The following is a 16040-nucleotide window of genomic DNA, read 5'->3' on the forward strand; positions in this document are numbered from 1 at the left end:
ATACAACACCATCCTTTGGTCACATGCACCAGGGGGTCTAGGAAATCTAATACTTACAGGAGGTTGTCATAGGAAAAGGTAATAATGAGAAGGAATATATGACAAAAAGAGGAAGAACTGATAAGAGGGACAATCATCAAGTCTGTGTCACAGGGCTTCATATTGACAATGAACCAGTAGGGACTAGGAAAAAATCTATTTATATATCTTGCTGGGGAGAAATGCCATCTTCTATGGGGCAAAGTGATCATTTCACCTGGAGGGTAGGCATATGAATTACAACATCAGTACATTCTCCTTCAGCTGAACAGATGGTTAGGGAGCCTGAGTCAGAGGACCAAAGTCTGAAAAGTGGTCTTAGGACACCATAGAATGTGCTCTGGGGAAAGGTGAAAATGTGGGATCCATCCGTCATGTTGTAGAAAGATACATCTCCAGCCTCATAATCCAGGAATATTCCTACCTTAAGGGGTCTTTCTCTTAGAGGAAGAGAAGTTTCCGGGGAGGTGAGGGCCCAGTAGTCCCCGTCATAGAGCCTAATGGCCCAGAAACCATTCTGTGGGGACATAGTGAATACCCCCTCCCTGGTCACATTATCTCTACAAATTCCCAAGTCCCAAGATTGCATGTCCCCAACCTCCACCTCCCAGCAGGCCCTCCCTGAGTTGATGCGCAGCTGACCCAGCACACAGGGAATGGAGTTGAATCTCTGTGTGGATCTGGGAAGATCTTGACAAGTTTCTTGCCAGGTAACCCGCCTCCCTCTTTCAGACACGAGGAGGGCAGGATGGGCAGTGGCTTCATCCAGGGTCACATTTGCTGCAAAGACAAGTGGACTGTCATGCTTCTGGCAATGGTCATAGGCATGGGCCAGAGGGCTCCCGTTCTGTCAGGACTCCTCTGGCCCTGGGTAGATCCAGCTCACTTTTACCCAGGAATCCTCCAGCCACCCCACAAAATGCAAGTTCCCTGCTGGATCTTGATAGACTCACCAGCTTTGAATTCTTCTTTCCTCCAATCTATAAGGAAAAAAATAAACATGAGACCCCACCATCTGAATAAATAAAGCTCCTGTCTGTCCAGAAGACCATGCGTATAAATTCCCTAGGATTATGTCAAGAATAAGAGCAACCAAGGAATATACCCTTTCATAACTTGAACTTCTTTTTACAATCTATTAAATTATGTCTGACTTGAGACCTGACCCATCTTCTGTGTCTTCTAAGTCAACGTTCCTGAAGGATAAGTATCTATCATCTATTGAGGATGTTTCCAAGAAAATAGGGAACATGGTGTATCTGACCTAATAAAATATATTTCATGTTAGTGTCCTCAGATTTTCGCCAATGAAAATCACTCTACATATGCTCAAAACACAATGTAAGGTGCAGTTGAAAAATGAAAAACTTGCTACAATGTAATGTTTTAAATACAGCATTATCTGTTAAAATATTGAGTAACCTATGTGGTTCCTGTTATGTATGCTTTGGATTTTCTTTGATCTTCAGTATATTATTTTGCACGTGGTAGGTGTTCATTGCAAATATCCTAGAGAGTAGGATTGTCTTCATCAGAGTCCATGTTACTCACCAGGATATAATGGAGCATCCCTCCAGGCTGCAAAAGAAAACGTAGGAAACCCTTTAGCTTTTTTCCTTCTCCATTTACTCCTGTTATCTTTTCCATTGCTCCCTGTCATTATCCCTTTTCCTCTCTTGAATCCCTCATACTTCCTCTTTCTATCCTGTATTACCTCCGTATTGCATTTTAAGAAACATGATAAATAAAAACGGTCAGGTTTAAGATACAGATAATAAGTTAAAATGGTCAGGTTTAAGACATAGGTAGAAATACAGAAGCAACAAAATGTGGGAGGGACAGAGGTGGAACACAAAGCAGGGAGCATAAGATAAAGACAAGAAGAAAGGAAAGAGGACGGGGTGGGGGGCAGAACATGCTGAATCACTCCTCATTTACACTTCAGAGAGAATTCATTACAGAAATTTAGAGAAAGAAAAGCAAAGGCTTCTTTGCCCAATATAGACATTTTAATTTTTATGCCTGCATTCTCTCATACTGCTATAGGGACAGGACCCAAGAGAGATGGAAGAAGGAAGCTTTCTGAGAGACAACCATTTACTTACCTTTCTTGAATTGAGCCTTCCTCCTAGCTGAGAGAAAACACAAAACACCCATAGATATGAGAGGATTTCTTGACTTCATGAGGAAGATGCAATTAAAGCCATACATCTGCTAACAGTTATATCTGCATATTGCTCAAGTAATGCATATTTTTAAAATAATGAGAAATTTCTAAATAAAAAGTTCACTTCAATTTGAAGAGTACTATATGATACGTAGGGTCATGAGAATATAAAATATTTGTATAGAGTACTAAAAATTATTTTAAGAATTCTTCATAAGATAGCCTTAAACTATACAGTTACATTACCAAAGAAGTGGGATAGAAAAATCAATATAAAAATATCATGAAGGAAGAGAAATTTGTTGAATACATGTTTGAATGGATTAAAATAACAATAAGAGAAGAAAAATAACTAAATTTGGGACGAGAAACTAAGCAGGCAAAATCAGGAAAACACATTTATAGGCAGTTGCTCACTTGAGGGTATGTTCCAGGAAAGTGTACTGGTCAGTCTCAGACTTACATGTGGCATCGATAATGGACAAATATATAAAAGGTCGACAAGAGGAGAAACTCATAATAGAAAAAGTGTGTAAATCAAAAGGAAAAACTTATCTCTTTAACCAAGTTTGGAGTCTGAACTTTTTATAAAACTGTGGGCACTCTGTCTTAGAGGACATGTTGGAGAACCCAGTTGAAAGTTTTCTACCTCATAGAGAAAACATCATTCTTCTTGCCCAACTCCCTTCAGTTAACAAACCTTACAATGAAATTATGGTAATCATCTGGAGGAGAGTAACTTAAGGTAATAGCAGAGGAAGGCAAGGAAATGATGAAAAAAGTATTTCTAGGAAATATAACTCCCCCACCAAAAAAAGGTCAGAAATAGTTACCAATCTCATCCTGAAGTGCTCCTGAAAGATAAATTTAAAAAGACTCAAGTAAATGTAAGGATATCATCAAAGAAAAGGGAAAGAAGAAGAAAATTTCGAGGTGTGGAATTAATAATTCAAAATTGACAACAAAATGCATATTTAAAAAATAATTTTATAACAAATGTTATTTTGGCAGAGTGGACCGAAGTTGATTTTTAGTTTTGCAAATATTTCTGACTATGCCAGATTGAACAAGATGCCTTTCGGTGAAAGTACTATTTTCATAATTAGTGTGAAACGTATGTATCGGTCCTGAAAAGGTCTTTTTAGAACATGCTGCAGCAACTGAGAACGTGGATGACTGATGTCTGGATAATGGCTTTTGCAAGTCTGATGGTTTCTAATCCTCTTCATCTAACTAAACTGTGAGAAAAATTAATTTAGTTTTCAATAGTGCTTTCAAAATTACCTCTGATTTTATCCTCTAATGAAGAAAGTCAAAGAACTAAATAAAGAGCATGGTTCTAACCACATTCTTTCCATTCCTGTTCACTTATATTGGGAGTGAAGAATTTCTCAGCAAGCAAATCTTTCATAATCCAAGAGTAAAGAAATGGAATAAAATTTGTGTTGAGAATGACTTATGTATTGGGGGCAACTATAATTTTCAAAAATGAGTTAGTGAAGGAAAATAAATGGTACACATATAAAAGCTAAATGTTAGAAAACTGTGCACTCGTTTTGTGTCTTTTCTATAATAGGAGTCAAGGCTTTATTGATGTCCTTTATAGAAGCTTTGTTCAACTTTCAAGAGAGTATCTCCTCTATAGAACTGACATTTTATTAAAACACAGTATTTAGGAGTCCTTATGATTTAAGGATTCCAGATTTTAGGAACTATATACACTCTTCCTTGTCCTACAGCACTGCTGGAGGAAACCTCTCTGGCAGTGTTATAGCAATTTTGTGGACTTTTTTCCATTTCTGCTGTGTTCGCTAGACTAAAGCATCTATTAATGCTGATCTCTGTCTTCCAAGTTATAACTTTCCTAAATATAGATGCTTTTAGTAATACTTGCTCACTCTAAAAAAGAAAGGCAGGAGTTCCTATCATGGCTCAGTGATACAAATCTGACCAGTATCTGTGAGGACTCAGGTTCCATCACTGACCTCGCTCAGTGGGTTAAGGGTCCGGCGTTGCCGTGACTGTGGTGTAGGTCGCAGACACGGCTGAGACCTGGCCTTGCTGTGCCTCTGGGGTAGGCTGGCAGCTACAGCTCCAATTTGACACCCAGCCTGGGAACATACATATGCCTGGGCGCCACCCTAAAAAACAAACAGAAAGGATAATAATGTAAGCTTGAACAACTTGGGGGGGGGAATTAATCATTCTAAAATTGAATAACACAAAAGGAATAGAAAAGATGTATTGTAGAGGACAAGATGGCGGAGGAGTAGGGGGACACGCTCGCCCTCTCCCACAAACACAACAAAAAAAGCACATCTACAGAAGAAATGACTCGCACAGAACAACAACCAATCGCTGGCAGAGGAACCTAAACTCAAATAACGGCAAGAAGTTCGTGACATTATTGGGCAGAACGGGAGAAAAGAGGAGAGTGAGAGAAGGTGAATCCGAGCGGGACGGGCGCTCCCGAAAGGGAACTGCGGAGGAGAAAGGGATCCCGCACCCTGGAAAGTCTCCTACCGGGGAAAGATCAAACGAACCGGAGGAATCTCCAGATGCAGAGAAGAGTGTAGCAGTAAGTCGGAGTACGGAAAAACGATCAAGAACCCAACGGACCATCTGAACTACGGGCACAGTCACCAAAAATTGAGACGCCTGGGTGGGGGCTGGGCACCGAATCCTCGGCTCCAGAGGTTAGTCCCCGGGAAAGGGCCGGGGGACGCCTGGGTGGGGGCTGGGCACCGAGACCTCAGCTCTGAAGGTTGGTCCCCGAGAGGGGGTCGGGGGACGCCTGGGTTGGGGCTGGGCACCGAGACCTCGCCTCCGAAGGTTAGTCCCCAAGAAAGGGCCGGGGGGCGCTGCCTGGGTGGGGCTGGGCACCGAGACCTCGGCTCCAGAGATTAGTCCCCGGGCTAGGGGGCGGGGAAGAGCGGAAACTGCTTGGGAGGTCTCTAAACCATTTGACGGGGCAGAGACTGCCTGGGAGACTAGAAAACAAAGCTGTCGCAGAGGAAGGGAGCAATACTCTAGGGGCGGGGAAGTGGAAAGCTGCCTCAGAGGGAACCTGGGAGAAGAGCCTGGTCTGCGCCTGTGCTGGGGAGGGGAGAGAAGAAGGGGTGGGTCCCCATAGAATACCCCCCACGCCACAGCAAGCTTACAGGCCCGCTAGCTAGCAGAAAGCTGTGCTTCCCAGTGCATTCCCTCCCCCACCCCCGCCACCCCTACGCTCTCGCCGAACCTGGGGCTGCCTGCCATCCAGGAGGGCTGGCCTCAACAATTGCCTGAAGCCTACCACCGCAGGGGCTCTCCCTGCACTGGCCTGCTTGCCCTTTGGAGGGGCTACACTTCCACAGAGCAGCACCAAACACCACCAGCCCCCTAGAAAAGGCCTGCAGCCCAGAAAAGCTAGAACAAGCCTAGCCAGGCCGTGAATAGATCGACCTAATTCTCCGACGGTTTTTCTGAGACGGGCTCCCCCGGGGAGGAGCCTCATGAGTCTCCAAGGGCCTTGCTACACGCCCAAGACCCCAGGGGGTGCTAAGACCTAGTGGACCAGCTGCATAGGACTGCCAGCTCCAGGCAGGACCCCCTGCAGCCCAGAAAAGCTGCAACAAGCCTGGCCGAATTGGGAAAAGATCTCAGACGGTCTTTCTGAGTCGGGCTGTCCTGGGGAGGAGCCTCTTGAGTCTCCAAGGGCCCTGCTACACGCCCAAGACCCCAGGGGGTGCTGAGACCTAGTGGACCAGCTGCATAGGACTGCCAGCTCCAGGCAGGACCCCCTGCAGCCCAGAAAAGCTGCAACAAGCCTGGCGGAATCGGGAAAAGATCTCAGACGGTCTTTCTGAGTCGGGCTGCCCTGGGGAGGAACCTCTTGAGTCTCCAAGGGCCCTGCTACCCGCCCAAGACCCCAGGGGGTGCTGAGAACCAAGTGAAATCTTCTACCATCGTGGGGTGGACCTCCCAGTCCTGTCTGCCCTCAGGAAGTCCTCCTTTGCTTCAAAGAAACACTGTTAGTCCCATCAACACTCCAGAAAAGCCACACTGCCTCAAAAAAAGATTGACCAACAACGACAGCCCTCAGGAAATATTCCAGGGCAGTGACAAGGCAAACACTACCCGATAACGGAGAGTACAACTCCCTCAGGAGAAAGAAGATAACAAGCAAGATGAAGAAGCTGAGAAACCACCCCCAGTCAAACCAACAGGAGAACTCACCTAAAACAGTCAACAATGAAACTGATCTCTGCAGTCTGACAGACCTGGAGTTCAAAAGAGAAATAGTGAAAATACTGAAGGAATTAAGAGAAGATATGAACAGCAATGCAGATACCCTCAGAAAGGAGCTAGAAAATATAAGGAGGAGCCAAGAAAAACTAGAACATTCATTTGCAGAGATGCAAACTGAACTAGGGGCAGTAAAAACCAGAATGAATAATGCAGAAGAACGAATCAGTGATATGGAAGATAGAATAATGGAAATCACTCAATCTGGTCAACAGACAGAAAACCGAATCAAAAAACTGGAAAGCAATATAAGAGACCTATGGGATAATATAAAACGGGCCAATCTACGCATAATAGGAATTCCAGAAGGAGTAGAAAAAGATAAGGGAATGGAAAATATATTTGAAGAAATTATCGCTGGAAACTTCCCAAATCTAAAGGATACTGGATTCAAGATACAAGAAGCACAGAGGGCCCCAAACAAACTGAACCCAAACAGACCCACACCAAGACACATCATAATAAAAATGGCAAAAGTTAGTGATAAAGAGAGGATCCTAAAGGCAGCAAGAGAAAAACAGAATGTTACCTACAAGGGAACCCCCATAAGAATATCAGCTGATTTCTCTACAGAAACACTACAGGCCAGGAGGGAATGGCAAGAGATATTTAAAGTGCTCAAAGGAAAAAATATGCAACCTAGAATACTTTATCCAGCAAGAATATCATTTAAAATAGAAGGGGAAATAAAAATTTTTCCCAACAAACAAAAACTTAAAGAATACAGCAACACAAAACCCAGGTTAAAGGAAATATTGAAAGGGCTTCTCTAAACCAAAAAGAAAGGAAGGAAAGGGAAGAAAAAAGAAAAGAAAAAAAAAGAAGAAGAAGAAGAGGAAGAACTAGGACTGAGGAAGATACAATCAGAGAGCAGTCACTCAAATAAGCCAGCATACAGATTTAATCATGAACATGCTTCAAACAAAATAAAATTAAAAAGAAAAAAATAAAAGAGTCATCAAAACCATAAAATGTGGGCAAGGGATGTTAGGAGGTAAATAATCCTTTTTGTTGGTATGTATGTCTCTCTTCTTAATTTTAATATAATAATGAAGTGTTTGAACTTACAGGACCATCAGGCTAAAACACACAATTATGGGAAGGGGTTAGCATACTTAAAAAACAGGGCAACCACAAGCCAAAACCAAATATTGCATTTGCAAAAAATGAAAAAAAAAATACACTCAAGCAGATAATAACAGGAGACCATCCAACCAAAAAAAAAAAAAAAAAAAAAAAAAGAAAGGAAGAATGGAGAACCATAGAATCAACTGGAACATGAGGATCAAATGGCAATAAATAATCATCTATCAATTATCACCTTAAATGTCAATGGACTGAATGCCCCAATCAAAAGACACAGAATGGCTGAGTGGATAAAACGGCAAAAACCTTCAATATGCTGCCTACAAGAAACTCACCTTAGGACAAAAGATACATATAGATTGAAAGTGAAAGGCTGGGGAAAAGTATTTCATGCCAATAGACATGACAGAAAAGCAGGAGTTGCAACGCTCATATCAGACAAAATAGACTTTAAAACAAAAGACATAAAGAAAGACAAAGAAGGACACTATTTAATGATTAAGGGATCCATCCAAGGAGAGGATGTTACTATCATCAACATATATGCCCCAAACATAGGAGCACCCAGATACATACAACAAATATTAACAGACATAAAGGGAGATATTGATGAGAATACAATCATAGTAGGAGACCTAAATACCCCCCTCACATCAATGGACAGATCCTCTAGACAGAAAACCAATAAAGCAACAGAGATCCTAAAGGAAACAATAGAAAAGTTAGACTTAATTGATATCTTCAGGACACTACATCCAAAAAAATCAGAATACACATTCTTCTCAAATGCTCATGGAACATTCTCAAGAATCGACCACATATTGGGACATAAAGCGAATCTCAATAAATTTAGGAGCATAGAAATTATCTCAAGTATCTTCTCTGACCACAATGCCATGAAATTAGAAATCAACCATGGGAAAAGGAAAGAGAAAAAACCTACTCCATGGAGACTAAACAACATGCTACTAAAAAACCAATGGGTCAATGAGGAAATCAAGAAGGAAATTAAAAACTATCTTGAAACAAATGATAATGAAGACACAACCTCTCAAAATCTATGGGATGCTGCGAAAGCAGTGCTCAGAGGGAAATTTATAGCAATACAGGCCTTTCTCAAAAAAGAAGAAAGATCCCAAATTGACAACTTAACCCTCCACCTAAATGAATTAGAAAAAGAAGAACAAAGAAGTCCTAAAGTCAGCAGAAGGAAGGAAATTGTAAAGATCAAAGAAGAAATCAATAAAATAGAGACTCAAAAAACAATAGAGAAAATTAATAAAACCAAGAGCTGGTTCTTTGAAAAGGTGAACAAAATTGATAAACCCCTGGCCAGACTCACTAAAAAGAGGAGAGAAAGAACCCAAATCACCAAAATTATAAATGAAAAAGGAGAAATCACAACGGATACAGCAGAAATACAAAAAACCATAAGAGAATACTATGAACAACTATATGGCAATAAGTTTGACAATCTGGAAGAAATGGACAATTTTCTAGAATCTTACAGCCTGCCAAAACTGAATCAAGCAGAAACAGACCAACTGAACAGACCAATCACCAGAAATGAAATTGAAGAGGTCATAAAATCACTCCCTACAAATAAAAGCCCAGGACCAGATGGCTTCACAGGTGAATTCTATCAAACATATAAAGAGGAATTGGTGCCCATCCTCCTTAAACTCTTTCAAAAGGTTGAAGAAGAAGGAATACTCCCAAAGACATTCTATGAGGCCACCATCACCCTCATTCCAAAACCAGGCAGAGATACCACCAAAAAAGAAAACTATCGCCCAATATCATTGATGAATATAGATGCAAAAATTCTCAACAAAATCTTAGCCAACCGAATCCAACAACATATCAAAAAAATTATACACCATGACCAGGTTGGGTTCATCCCAGGTTCACAAGGATGGTTCAACATACGCAAATCAATCAACATCATACACCACATTAACAAAAAAAAAGTCAAAAATCATATGATCATCTCAATAGATGCAGAAAAAGCATTTGACAAAGTTCAACATCCATTCATGATCAAGACCCTCGCCAAAGGTGGTATAGAGGGAACATTCCTGAATATAATCAAAGCCATTTATGATAAACCCACAGCAAATATAATCCTCAATGGGGAAAAACTGAAAGCCTTCTCACTCAAATCTGGAACAAGACAGGGATGCCCACTCTCACCACTGCTCTTCAACATCGTTTTGGAAGTCTTAGCCACAGCAATTAGACAAACAAAAGAAATCAAAGGCATCCATATAGGAAGAGAAGAGATCAAACTGTCACTGTATGCAGATGACATGATTCTATACCTAGAAAACCCTAAGGACTCAACCCCAAAACTCCTTGAACTGATTAATAAATTCAGCAAAGTGGCAGGATATAAGATTAACATTCAGAAGTCAGTTGCATTTCTGTATACCAGCAATGAAGCATTAGAAAGGAATACAAAAATACGATACCTTTTAAAATTGTACCTCACAAAATCAAATACCTCGGAATACACCTAACCAAAGAGGTAAAGGACCTATATGCCGAGAACTATAAAACCTTAATCAAAGAAATCAAAGAAGATGTAAAAAAATGGAAAGATATTCCATGTTCCTGGATTGGAAAAATCAATATTGTGAAAATGGCCATCCTACCCAAAGCAATCTACAGATTCAATGCAATCCCTATCAAATTACCCATGACATTGTTCACAGAACTAGAACAAACAATCCAAACATTTATATGGAACAACAAAAGACCCAGAATCGCCAAAGCAATCCTGAGAAACAAAAACCAAGCAGGAGGCATCACTCTCCCAGACTTCAAGAAATACTACAAAGCCACAGTCATCAAAACAGTGTGGTACTGGTATCAAAACAGACAGACAGACCAATGGAACAGAATAGAGAATCTGGAAATTAACCCTGACACCTATGGTCAATTAATCTTTGACAAGGGAGGCAAGAACATCAAATGGGAAAAGGAAAGTCTATTCAGCAAGCATTGCTGGGAAACCTGGACAGCTGCATGCAAAGCAATGAAACTAGAACACACCCTCACACCATGCACAAAAATAAACTCCAAATGGCTGAAAGACTTAAATATACGACAGGACACCATCAAACTCCTAGAAGAAAACATAGGCAAAACACTCTCTGACATCAACATCATGAATATTTTCTCAGGTCAGTCTCCCAAAGCAATAGAAATTAGAGCAAAAATAAACCCATGGGACCTCATCAAACTGAAAAGCTTTTGCACAGCAAAGGAAACCCAAAAGAAAACAAAAAGACAACTTACAGAATGGGAGAAAATAGTTTCAAATGATGCAACTGACAAGGGCTTAATCTCTAGAATATACAAGCAACTTATACAACTCAACAGCAAAAAAACCAATCAATCAATGGAAAAATGGGCAAAAGACCTGAATAGACATTTCTCCAAGGAAGATATACAGATGGCCAGCAAACACATGAAAAAATGCTCAACATCGCTGATTATAAGAGAAATGCAAATCAAAACTACCATGAGATACCACCTCACACCAGTCAGAATGGCCATCATTAATAAATCCACAAATAACAAGTGCTGGAGGGGCTGTGGAGAAAAGGGAACCCTCCTGCACTGCTGGTGGGAATGTAAACTGGTACAGCCACTATGGAGAACAGTTTGGAGATACCTTAGAAATCTATACATAGAACTTCCATATGACCCTGCAATCCCACTCTTGGGCATCTATCCGGACAAAGCTCTACTTAAAAGAGACACATGCACCCGCATGTTCATTGCAGCACTATTCACAATAGCCAGGACATGGAAACAATCCAAATGTCCATCGACAGAGGATTGGATTCGGAAGATGTGGTATATATACACGATGGAATACTACTCAGCCATAAAAAAGGATGACATCATGCCATTTGCAGCAACATGGATGGAACTAGAGAATCTCATACTGAGTGAAATGAGCCAGAAAGACAAAGACAAATACCATATGACATCACTTATAACTGGAATCTAATATCCAGCACAAATGAACATCTCCTCAGAAAAGAAAATCAATCATGGACTTGGAGAAGAGACTTGTGGTTGCCTGATGGGAGGGGGAGGGACTGGGAGGGATCGGGAGCTTAGGCTTATCAGACACAACTTAGAATAGATTTACAAGGAGATCCCGCTGAATAGCATTGAGAACTATGTCTAGATACTCATGTTGCAACAGAAGAAATGGTGGGGGAAAAAACTGTAATTGTAATGTATACATGTAAGGATAACCTGACCCCCTTGCTGTACAGTGGGAAAATAAAATTAAAAAAAAAAAAATAAATAAAAAAAAAAAAAAAAATAAAAAAATAAAAAAATAAAAAAATAAAAATAAAAAAAAAAAAAAAAAAAAAAAAAGAAAAGATGTATTGTTTGGAAGTGAAGATTGCTCTAAATATTAAAAAGCCTGCATTGGAGAGAACTGACTATGTTGGACAGAACTTTAAAATACACAAAATGACACAAGCAGAAGGCTTGGTTTTGTTTAGAACAACAGGCAAACCTAAGTAACATTTTATACCCTGGGGATACTTGGTTCACATGGGTAAGGACCGTGGAAGAGGGCTGCCCTGGTACACTCTTGACCAATATACTACTTAGGCTTTGAAAGGGCAAGGAGCAGAGGGTGTTATCGGAGCCCTTTGGGGCCATCGCCTATCCCTTAAGTCTCTGAAGAGCTATCACTTGTGTAGGAATGGCCCCTCTGACTTGGAATTCCTGACAGAGCCCACTGTGTTTGGATGTTTTCTAGAAATACATGTGGAAGAGAAACCATCTCCATAGCAGCGTAATGCTTTGTTTGCATCTCACCAACTTCTTCTTCATGAAACTGTGGCAAGTGCCTGAAAGACCCAAGAAGCCAGTCCTTATCGAGAGGGCATGGTATGCATGCAAAGAGAAGGAATGGCACAGCAGAGGAGGTAGGCAAACAGAAATGGGACAGAAGTAATGTGGGACAAGTCCAACGCAAACATTGAGGTTTGAGCCTGTAGAACATGACACGCAGGAGAAAGGCATGCTGACACAAGCTACAATAGATGAAACGGCAGACAAGATGAAAGGCTGAACCAGTCGCTTTAAAGGGGGGTCAAGAGCAATGGGATAATGGGAATATCAGAAATGTTACCATTTATTTTCCGAAGATTGTCCTGCAAAAAACAAAAAAAGAAAGAAAAAGAAAAAGGTAAAATGCAAATATCATGGGGAAGAACTAGAGGGAGAATTCAGATTTGTTGAAAATTTCATATTTTAAAGTTAACCCTCTGCAGTTTCAAGTGACAACCACAGCCACCCACACAGCCACCCGCACACACATCGACTCAGAGATCGTCTGCAGTAAATGAATAGAGGGGAAATGGACTTAATTTCGATGAGCTGAAGAAAACGAGAATGATTCATTCTGGGGTTTAGTTAGCAAAAGCAGTCTTGATCCCTTTGACCATATTTAGGGTCCTGTTGTTCTGCTTTGTGCGCTTAGCATGGCCACGGGCTGGCTGTGCATGTGGAAGTCAGTTCTCATGCTGGTGGTCGGGGGCGCTACCTTGTGTGAAGCTGCCACAAACCCTGTGCGAGGCTATGCTGAGACCCTGTTGTGTAGGTGATCCACGGTCAGGTTTCCGGGTGCCTCTTTTCACAACGAGACTGCTACTGATTAAATGGCGACCTTACTGTATTTGAGTGTGTGTTTTACCTCATGCATAAGTGCAGCTTTTCTGAACCAAATCACATGGTGCTGAATCCAGGAGAGAGAAAGTTTCCCTGAGAGAGGCTGTTTCTCACCCCATGCTTACTGTGCATCCTCCCATCTGAGAGAAAATATCTGAACGCGCATGTATGAGACAGGTTTTCCGAACTTTATGAAGAAGGCGTGACCAGAGCGCTACATCTCCGAATGAGTGCTTCTGGAGCATTTTCAAGTCACGTCCACTCCTGAGTTAAAGAGGCAGATCCCTAAACTCTGTTCCATTGAGAGCACCACCACCCTTCCAGAATACTTTGTCACATACAGGCTTATGAAGATTGAAAATAATTCTTGAGTTAGGCTATTAAAGAGAGGTGTGGAATCATCTCAGAACACAACTTTAGACTTTAGTTATGTTTACCAGCGTGATTTCTTGAGGGGGAAAAAGTGCACAAAAAGATGCCAAAGGGCGGTCAATTTGGTGAGGTAATAAACAAACAGGTAAAATAAAAACGAAAGAAGAGTAAAAACTGTGGTTGTAAATTGAAAATAACCAGGACAAGTCAGGAAACAATATGATATACACTGGGTCCCTTGAGAGTGTGATCGGCAGACGTGAACTGGCCTGTCTTAAGATAACTTGTGCAGGGCATCGGCAGTCGACAGAGTGTGAGCAATCAAAGGAAAAAACTCATCTCTGCAACCAGGGTTGGAAAGCGGAACCATTCCATTAAAAACTGGGACAATGTCAAATACGACACAGTGGGCACTGCATCTAGATGTCGTGGTGGAGGACCCAGGTAAAAGGAAGCTTTCTGTGGAATGGAGGAAAGAGCATTCTTCTCAGCCTGATTCTCTTCAATGTAACAAACCTCATCATGAGAGGGTGGTAAGTGCCTGGAAGACGGTGACTTAAAGCAATATCAAAGGAAGGAAAGGAAAGAAAGAAAAACCATTTCTAAGAAATACATCCACCCCTCCAAAACAGAGAAAAAAAGAAAAGAGAACGTCAGAAATAAGTTACCGTTTTCATCCCGAAGTCTCCTGAAAAGTAAATTTACAAATAGTCATGTAAATGTTAAGGAAACCACGACAGAAGTAAAAAGAAGAGGACAATTGCAGCCTTGGAATTTCTGGACTCAAAAGACATATCTAATAAAATGAAGTCATGTTATATCTGGAGTTCCCACTGTGGTACGGTGGGTTAGGAACCTCACCTCAGTGGCTCGTGTTGCAGTGGAGGTGTGGGTTCGAGCTCTGGCTGGACACAGTGAGTTAAAGGATGTGGCGTTGCCCCAGCAGTAGCATCGGTTGCAGCTGTGGATCAGATTTCAGTCACTGGACCTGGAACTTCCACATGCCGTGGGGTGCCACCATAAAGAAAAAAAAAATGACAACAATTGCTATCTTGGTCATGGATCAAAGTTAAATCTCTCAGTTTGGCCAAATGCTTCTGACGATGCCAGGTTAAAACAAGCTGTCTTCCAGTGAAAGCATTACTTTTGTAAGTTTCGTGTGAAACACACATGTCCACTTCCCGAAAACCTCATTTTTAGAAAGATGCCCACACAGTCCTGAGCAAGTGGATGACGATGTCTGGGGGTACTGGGCTTTTTGCAAGTGTGATGGTGTCTAATGCTTTGCATGTAACAAAAAACGATGCTAAACTTAATGTAGTTGTCAAGAGGGCTTTCAAAATTACCTCTGAAGGTGTCACTCTCCTGCAGAAAGGCAAAGACCTGAGCAACAAGGCTCTAATCCTATGCTTTCCATTCTTGTCAACTGACATGGTCGTAAGGACGTTCTCCAGCGACAGATTCTTTTTTAATACTCCAAGCGCAAAGAAATGGAATCAAAATCGATGTTGAGACTGACTTGTGCATTTCAGGGAAAATACAATTTTCAAAAATGCGTTGGTGGAGGGAAACGAATGGCACGATTGAATGAGCAAAGTGCCAGAAAGCCATGCTCTTGTTTTATCTCTTTTCTTTTATGTGACTGCGATGCTTTCTTGGGAGTTCCCGTCATGGCTCAGTGGAAGTGAATCTGACTAGTATCCAGGAGGACGCAGGTTCCATCCGGCCCTCGGCCTCGCTCAGGGGTTTAAGGGTCTGGCGTGGCCATGAAACTGTGGTGTGGTTCGCAGAATGTGGCTGGTACCTGGCCTTGGCTGCTCTGTTTGTTTTCAGGTGGCTACAGCTCCGATTCGAACCTAGCCTGAGAACATCTCTATTCCATTGATTTGGCTGTAAAACCAAAAAATGAAAAAAAAAATAAAAAGGGAATATAAAAAAGGCTTTCTTGATGTCCTAATAGACTTTTTTTTCAAATTTAAGGATTTAGCTCATCATAGAGTGACTTTTTTTTGTTAAGTTCTTGGGCATCCTTTTTTTGTTTTGTGATATTAATGCTTTTATGTACTCTGCATAATTTTCCCTGTGTACAACATCTTGGATGAAACCTCTCTGCCAGTTTTATGTCTACTCTGTCGTCTTTCTTCCCTTTCTCCCTATATTCTCCATGCTAAAGCATCTATTAATGCTTATCTCCTTCTCCCAGTTACAACTCTCCTAAAATTTTGGTGTGTTTAGTACATATTTTTCTCCCCTTATTTATTATTTATTTTTTATATTTACTTTTTAGGTCTGTACCCACTGCACATCGAAGTTCCTAGGGTAGAGGTCAAATCAGAGATGCAGCTACTGGCCTACACCACAGCACAGCATGTGTGATCCA

The 16040-nt window shown here is 41.3% G+C and overlaps 1 non-coding gene across 1 annotated transcript; it reads right to left on the minus strand.

The window, feature by feature from the left end:
• Positions 1-744: 744 nt before the first annotated feature.
• On the minus strand, positions 745-12772 carry LOC100511819. Its single transcript, XR_002341323.1, has 6 exons — positions 12750-12772; positions 3040-3060; positions 2145-2171; positions 1591-1617; positions 993-1019; positions 745-819 (listed from the first exon to the last, which is right to left on the minus strand). It is a non-coding gene; the product is annotated as an uncharacterized LOC100511819 (transcript).
• Between the last annotated feature and the right edge of the window lie 3268 nt (positions 12773-16040).

Source organism: Sus scrofa, unplaced genomic scaffold, assembly GCF_000003025.6.
Source record: "Sus scrofa isolate TJ Tabasco breed Duroc unplaced genomic scaffold, Sscrofa11.1 Contig863, whole genome shotgun sequence".
Classification (NCBI taxonomy): domain Eukaryota; kingdom Metazoa; phylum Chordata; class Mammalia; order Artiodactyla; family Suidae; genus Sus; species Sus scrofa.